Here is an 8,919-nt window from a genome sequence, read left to right as displayed (position 1 = left end):
TATGTTTAAATATATTTTATGAAAGTAGCTATAAGTGTTTACTATAAATTCATATTCATAAAAACATGTTATAGTGTTCTACTGAATTTGTAAATGCATTTGATAGTAGAGATCTTGAATAGTTCAATAGGAATATTTACTTAGCTCACTGATAAAAATGAACTCAAATACAGTGATTAAAAATTACATAAAGGCCCCTGACTGAAGAATTGTGAAAAAGAATAATAATTAGGGAAGCAGGATATATGTGTGCATGCCTGTGTGTGTATGTGTGTGTGTGTGTGTGTGTGTGTGTGTGTGTGTTGGGGTGGGGAGATTGTATGTGTTTGTAGTTTGTGGGGGGTGATTAGTCCTCAGAAGTCCATAGAGGATTTCCTGAAGGAATTCACCACAAAGAGGTGATTCACTTAAGGGAACCTAATTATATGTATGTATGTAGGTATGAAATATTCATTCATTCATTCAGTTTCTGATGAAGTTTGGGGAATAAATGAACAGATAAAATATAAAGAAAAGAAAGTGAAGTCGCTCAGTCGTGTCCGACTCTTTGCGACCCCATGGACTGTAGCCTATCAGGCTCCTCCGTCCATGGGATTTTTCAGGCAAGAATGCTGGAGTGGATTGCCATTTTCCTCTCCAGGGGATCTTCCCGACACAGAAATCGAGCCCGGGTCTCCCGCATTGCAGGCAGATGCTTTACCGTCTGAGCCATAAGAGTTTAAATCTAAAATATAAAGAGATGGTATTTAACTTGAATTTTTTGTAAAAACCCAGTTCATTTTCTTACCTACTCTGGAGGTAGGAGCAAATATTTTTTTGACATGGCCCTAAAGTTCTCTGTGACAAAATAAATATATAAGCTAAAGTGGAAGACAGCCCAGACCAGTTTCCCAGGAGTCAGTGTCACTTAAGGTTAAAGAATAATGTATAAAGAAAAAAAAAATGCTAGAAATGCTTTCTCAGGAAAACAGACATGCAAAAAGATTTTTTCCCCATATTTGTTTTTCCTGAACCAAAGGAGTCAGCTTTGTAATTACTGCTACAGGCAATTGCAATTCTAAGGCAAAAGGATCCATGCCAACAATTCATTTTCTCTCTCACTGCCCATGTCTTGAAATACCAAATGTGTGCCAAATACCAAATATAAGACTCCCCTCAAGTCTTATATATTATTGTCTGTTTTATCTTAATGTAACTCTCCTCACAGAACCAGTGCACAAACTCCCATTCTTTTCCCTATGGGATTAGAAATTCCCTCAGTGGGCATCATCTGAGAAATTTTCTCAATTGTTAGTTGTAGGGCCTTTTCCTCAGTGTCTCTTCTGAACCTGAATAATATCTTCTTATTCACTATGCTTATGCTTGGATCCAGATATATTTTCCCATTGCTTTGCTGGCTTGCAGGTCTTTTAGCAGCTGCAATTTGGGTTCACAAACTTGGGTACATAATATCAGGGCAAAATACCTACCATCCTTTGCAGTGGGTATATGCCTCCATATATGCATCACATATCACATAGAGTAGGTAAAACACCCAGACTGAGCAGTAGTGCTTAACCTGGCTGGATAGCATCACTGATGCAATGGACATGAACTTGGGTAGACTTCAGGAGATGGTGAGGGACAGGGAGGTCTGGCACCCTGCAGTCCATGGGGTTGCAATGAGTCGGACATGACTGCAACTGAACAACAACAAAACATGAAGTTGGAGAGAAATGGATGATTCTAGAGATACAGGAGATAAAGTTGACAAATCTAGAAGATTTTTTTGGATATAGATATGGAGATAGGAGGAGTCAAGGCTTACTTCCATGTTTCTGGCTTGCGCAACTGAAAGGAGGAGGATGCCATACATTGGGATGGAGGAGGTGGACTATGATGTGAGGGTTACTTTAGACTTGTTCTGCCTAAAGCTTCTGAGATATAAAGAGGTAGAGATATCAGTAGATAGAGGGTTATATTGATCTATAGCTCATAGAAGAAGCCTGGTCTAGAGATATATAAATTGTGTTACAGTAGATGAAAACTGAGGCCAAAGTAACACATCTGGATACCTTTGAAAAGCTTGGGTGAGCAGATCATAGAGTCTAGGATATAGCTTTGATAAATCTCAACATCTAAATTTTGAATGATGAGTCAAAGGAAAAGTCTTGCTTTGCTATAAGTAAAACATTTTGATGTCACAGAACCTGTCACACAGAGTAAAGTAAGTCAGAAAGAGAGAGAAAAAGAAAAATATATATATAAGTGCATATATGTGGGATCTGGAAAAATGGTACAGAATGAACCTATTTCTAGGGCAGGAATGGATACATGGATATAGAGACTGGACATGGGGACACAGCAGGGGAAGAGGAGGGTAGGACGAATTGGGAGATTAGGACTGATGTATGCACACCCCCATGTGTGACAATAGACAGCTAGTGGGATGCTGCTGTACAGCACAGGGAGCTCAGCTTGCTGCTCTTTGATGACCAAGATGTGAGGGATGGGGGTTGGGGGCTGGGAGGGAGGCCAAAGAGGGTGGGGGCATATGTATACATATAGCTGATTCATTTCATTGGACAGCAGGAACGAACACAACATTGTAAAGCAGTTATACTCCAATAAAAAGAAAGAAATTGAGAGGACAAAAACTTAACAAAAGTCATTGATGACTAAGCCAAAGTTAGTTTTCAAAACAGTTTTGGGGGAAATCAGATTGTAGTGTTTTAAGGAAAGTTTGGATAGGAAAGTTAATAGAGAGAGTGAGAGTAGATGAGACATTCAAAATTTTTGACTGTGAAAGAGAGAATAAAGGACAGCAACCAGGGTAAGAAGTGGGGTTGAATTATTTGTTTCAGAATGGACAAAATTAGGCTGTACGGATAGGGGAAATTGTAGATAGAAAGTGAAGTGATAATTGGCTATCATTGCTTTTGTCTTTACACAAACTATTCTTCCCAATTTAGAGTTGTATATACTAAAACAAAATGACATTGAATTTTAGAGGCTTGAGTTCTAGAGTCTGGGAAGCAGGATTACCAATAAATAGTTCACCGAAGAAAAAGAAATTAATCCTGTGGTCCAAATCTGTAAAAGTAAAGAGGAAACCCATACATTTGCTCATGTTTTTCATCTTGAAATGTGAAAAAGTAACTGAAAAATAATTTTAACTCTCTCTTCTTTAGTTCTATAATTCACATACGGATAAAATAGGATTCACTCAGCAGGTTGCAAGCTTGTGCCTCTAAACATATTTAGTTGAGCAAGAAGGCACAAACTGGAACCATATGTGTTTTCTTTTAAGGTAGTCTGCTTCAGTAGTATTGTCAGCACTTCTGAGAGCCTCTTCCACATGCATCTTGCCATACTTTTTATAAATAGTCTGTGTTGAGTCATTTTGATGTCATCTGTTAAACCATCCTTGCAAATATTTATTCATTGTTTTATGGGATTTATGAAAATAATAGCCTCTGTAATAAGATATATTGTAAGAATGTTAAATCACAAACAGATCCAACAAAATATTGTATTTCAAGCATTCAGTACCACTTAGGAATAGCCATTTAAAAGATAAGCCTTATATCAAGGTTTGATGGTCAATAAACATAGGTGAGTTTTCAGACAAAAATGAGATTCCTAAGGTAATTATTCTTTGGGAAAAAAATCTCATGTTTCTTGTCCATAGAATCCAAGTCCTAGGGCTATTATTAATAGTCCCCAGAGCTACTTTTCTTTCTTTGCTTTATAATGACACTTTAAAACAGCATTCATGGATATTCTTGGCAACATTGACCTTGATGTGGCATTTAACATTTGCAAAGCAATCCTTTGACATGTTTCTATTAACATTGAGAAATCTATTTATGTTGGACCACTACACATATATTCGATGTGGCGCATTTTCAGTGGTCTGTGCTTTGGGTTTATAAGATCTATTTAAACTAGAACCTGATGCCACAGAGTCAGAATCACCTACACTGTACCTCTCTTTCCCCACTAAGTCCACCAAGTCCTTCACATGTGCTCTGTGCATGGAACCCATTCAGTAAGTGCTTTTTACATTTACAGCCATATCAATTAGAGAAAAATCATTTAAACAAATGACAAAGTTTCACATACTGTTTTTGTAATTATCTCATTAGCATTCTATAACACTTTTTTTCCATAACACAGAAGAAAGATCACCATACAAATCTATTGAGTTGAAATGTATACTACTCACTTCTACCTCAGAACATATTTCTCAGACTTACTGCCTAGTTTCCAAAGAGATTACAGCTTGATTTTGTACCCATACAGTTTTCCCTTAGTCAGTTGCACTGCAGCCAGATATCCTGGCTAGTTTATTCTCCTTCACATGCTGCTCTGTCAAAACTGTTCACTTACATTTTCTGCAGATCACTACTAGCCACGAACAACATTGCTCTGCAGAAAAACTGTAGTCCATGCTCTCTACACTAGCTGCCATTATGCCCAGCACTTCCTTTCTTTCTCCGGGACTTGTCACTCAAGTGTTTTAGCAAATGCCAACTGTCTCTTAAATCTAGTACTCTATCTCTCCATCAGGAACACTTTACAAGTATACTGTATTCATTTTACTTGGCACTTTCTTCTATCTAGAATACACCACTCATTCATTCACTCCTTCTAGCGTCTCTCACCAAGTACAATGTTCCCTATCTCAGGAATAAAACTGTGTAACGTATTTCTCTTTTTCCCTTGTGACAACATTTTTTTCAGCCATTTCTTTTACTTTTGGAGGCTGTGTCTCCATCTTCTGTCAGGAGCATTTTCAAAAACAATATGTATATAAGGTTTAAAGTGTATATAATTATCTGTTTTTTTTTTTTTTTCTGTATGGAACAGAACAGCTGAAGCTATATGTACTCTAAAACTAGATAGTGAAGAGCTGTCACTAGAATATTGCATTTTTCTATACAAAAATGTATTTCTTCTTTTGTGGAATAACATGGGATATTATACAAATAGTAAAGATATTATCCTGTAATAAAAGCTATAATGTTAGAAAGTGAGTAACATTCATAGCTTTAATCTGTGGCAATGAGTTTTATCAGTAACAGTGTCAGAGAACATAAGCAGTTAAGATTCCTGGAGGCAAAACGTACCCAATTAAGGTGATATATCACATTCCAAAATGACTTGACAAGTACATCTAACTCTCTAAAATGATATCTGTTCTTATATCTGTCATGGCTTAGAAAATTATGAGAATTCAAGATATCATCATCACCATCACCATCATCATCATCAAGGGGATTTATTAAGTATATTTCTATGATGGATCTGCTACTAAAATTTTTTGATGTATAACTCATACCATCAAAGAAGTTTTATTCTGCTGCAGTAATATTATAAACCTATGTTGAATGCCTAGATAGAATAATACTTTGCTGTTTTATTAAGTTAAAAATATTTGTTTAGGATAAATAAGTCACTGATGATTGAGATTAAGGGTCAGAAAACCTCTGTAAAAGCTAGACAGTAAATTTTTTGGCTTTGTGGGTCAGATGGTCTTTGTGGCATCTACTCAATTCTGATGTTCTAACACAAAATTAACCATAGAAATTCATAAATGAATGACCATGACTGTGTTCCTATAAACTTATTTACAGAATTAGGCAGTTGGGCTATAGTATGCTAACCTCTGATTAAATGATGGAAGAAGCTGTCATATCTGTTAAATCTTATTTCTTTATAAAAAGTAAAAATAAAATATATTTTCACATGTGAAGGGATAATGATATGAGGCATCATTATCTGAGCTTTCATTATCAGAGCCATCTCTGGGCATTTAACAGAGAAAAGAAAATTTTTAGAGGCTAAAAATAATGAGAAATGACAAATCCAGGGAGGTAAACCAGTACTAAAACCTGTGACTGCTGTGTAATATTTCCTGATCTCTAACAGCCTACAGCTTTGATTTGAATGACTCATGGGAAGAGGACTGAAAGCAAAGACTAGAATTTCTGTGAGATAGGAAGTCAGACTTTAAATCTCTATGGAAGTCTGTAACTCTGAGAGAAAATCAGTGGTTGATCTTAAAATTTAAAATAACATTCTGGAGATCTATTAGTTGATCAATGCATGGGGTTGGATTCTTAATTTATCCTTAAATCATCAAAAATATATAAGCTCAACATTTAATTAAAAGTGATTTTGTGTTAGTTGTACCCCTAGCCATCTAGAATGAGCAAAAAACTCAGACACATCAAACTTTCTCACACATAAAATTGCAAGGGGATTTTTCAATTTTCACGTAAGACTAGGGGAAAAATCATAAAGTACATACAGAAACTAGCTACCATCAGTTAGATTTAGTAGAAACAATAACAATAAGATCAGACCAACCAAACCTACAGATATTGGAATTATCATATGTAAATGTAAAATCAGCAAATATTTAAATAAATAAAAGACAGAAGAACACATATGACTAAGAGCAAGACATTATTACAGTTATCAAGACATTATTGTAAAAGAAAGCCATGGAAACACAAATATAAAAACTGAAATTAGAAACTGATTGAGACAACTAAACAGCAAATTAGTTAAAAGTGAAGAGAAGATTAGTAAACCAGAACACAGAACTAGAAAAATTGTCTAGAAATCAACACAGAGAAATAAAGAAATGGGAGATACAAGAAGACATGCTAAAAGATATGAAGCATAGACACAAAAGTTCTAAGATGTATGTACTTTGAGTTCCATAGGGGATAGAATGAATTGGAGAAAGTATTAAATGGGGTAATTAGTTCCCATGAATTTACAGTTTTTGAAGCCCAACTAATCATAAGAAAAATAAAAGCTATCCTAATCATGATTTACTATAATGAAAATGAATATTGACTGAAAATAAAGACAAACTTCTAAATGACAACAATTAGACTGATTTCTGACTTTGCAGTAGATAAGCAATGGAAACCAGAAAGCTGTGGAATAACATCTGTAAAATTTTGAGAAATCAAATGTCGAACACAGATTTGTACTGTCTGCAAAACTGTTTAAGACTGTTTTTAGATATTAAAAATTGAGAGAACTTACTACCAACATATTTCCCTGAAGAACTAGAGGATAAACTTCATGAAGAAATAAAAAATCATTAAGAAGAAAAGATGGAGAGTGACAGAGGAATGGTGATCAGAGAAAATAGCAAATACAATGTTAATTCAAACAAAACTTGATAATATAGAATAATACTAACAATTTCTAACTTGTATTAGATATTAGATGCTAGAATTAAAATATTGGGTAAAAACACAAGTTTGGAGATAAAACATTCTAAGGTCTTCATAATGTTTGGAAAGAGAGAATAGATATTCCTTAACTATGGACTTAAAGCTGAATACATAAGCTAACATTTTGGGGATAACTACAAATAATAGAGGTAGAGTATGTATTTTCCAAACTAAGGGAATAGAAATATGTGGGGATTAGAGGAGAACAAACAAACAAGTAAATAATGATTTAAAAAAAAACTATATCAAAGATTTAAAAAATCAGAAAAGGAGGAAAATGATAGAGAAAGAGAGCAGTTAGCCCAACATAATTAGGGTAGAAACTATTTCAAATTTCTTAATTATTATATGTAATTATATTATTAAATAATACTTATAATTGTAGATATTATATTATTATAATAAATATAAATGGACTAGTTTCTGAAATTATAAGGCAAAAGTGTGAGAACAAATAAAAAGATACAACTATATTAATAGTAACTAAAAGAATAATGGGGGTTTCCCTGGTGGCTCAGATGGTGAAGAATCCACCTGCAATTCAGACCTGGGTTCAATCCCTGGGTCGGGAAGACTGCCTGGAGATGGGAATGGTTACCCACTCCAGTATTCTCGCTTGGAGCATTCCATGGACAGAGGAGCCTGGCGGCCTACAGTCCATGGTGTTGCTGAGTAGGACATGGCTGAGTGGCTAACACTTTCACTTCAAAAGAATATCTGATCAACAGATACAAACTAATACCAATCAAAAGAAACATAGTGTCTTATACAGGACAGGAGGCAGGGATAAAGACCACCCTCAAGGAAAAGAAATACAAAAAGGCAAAATGGTTGTCTGAGGAATCCTTACACATAGCTGTGACTAGAAGAGAAGTGAAAAGCAAAGGAGAAAAAGAAAGATATATCCATTTGAATGCAGAGTTGCAAAGCACAGCAAGGAGAAATAAGCAAGCCTTCCTCAGTGATCAATGCGAAGAAATAGAGGAAGACAGTAGAATAAAAAATCTAGACACTCTTCAAAAAAATTAAGAGATACCAAGGGAACATTTCATGGAAAGATGGACACAATAAAGGACAGAAGTGGTATGGACCTAACAGAAGCAGAAGATATTAAGAAGAGGTGGCAAGAATACACAGAACTATATAAAAAAGATCCTCATGACCCACATAATACCATGGTGTGATCAGCCACCTAGAGCCAGACATCCAGGAATGTGAAGTCAAATGTGCCTTAGGAAGCATCACTATGAACAAAGCTAGTGGAGGTGATGGAATTCCAGTTGGGCTATTTCATATCCTAAAAGATGATGCTGTGAAAGTGCTCCACTCAATATGCCATCAAATTTGGAAAACAACAGTGGCCACAGGACTGGAAAAGGTCAGTTTTCATTCCAATCCCAAAGAAAGGCAATGCCAAAGAATGCTCAAATTAGCACACAATTGTACTCATCTCACACACTGGTAAAGTAATGCTCAAAATTCCCCAAGCCAGGCTTCAGCAGTATGTGAACTGTGAAATTCTAGATGTTCAAGCTGGATTTAGAAAAGGCAGAGGAACCGGAGATCAAATTGGTGACATTTGTTGGATCATTAAAAAAGCGAGAGAGTTCCAGAAAAACATCTATTTCTGCTTTATTGACTATGCCAAAGCCTTTGACGGTGTGGATCACAACAAACT

The sequence above is a fragment of the Bos grunniens genome, chromosome 4 (assembly GCF_055505025.1).
Source record: "Bos grunniens cultivar Pamir isolate PY7600 chromosome 4, Bosgru_T2T1.0, whole genome shotgun sequence".
Taxonomy (NCBI): Eukaryota; Metazoa; Chordata; class Mammalia; order Artiodactyla; family Bovidae; genus Bos; species Bos grunniens.
This window is presented reverse-complemented; position numbering follows the sequence as displayed.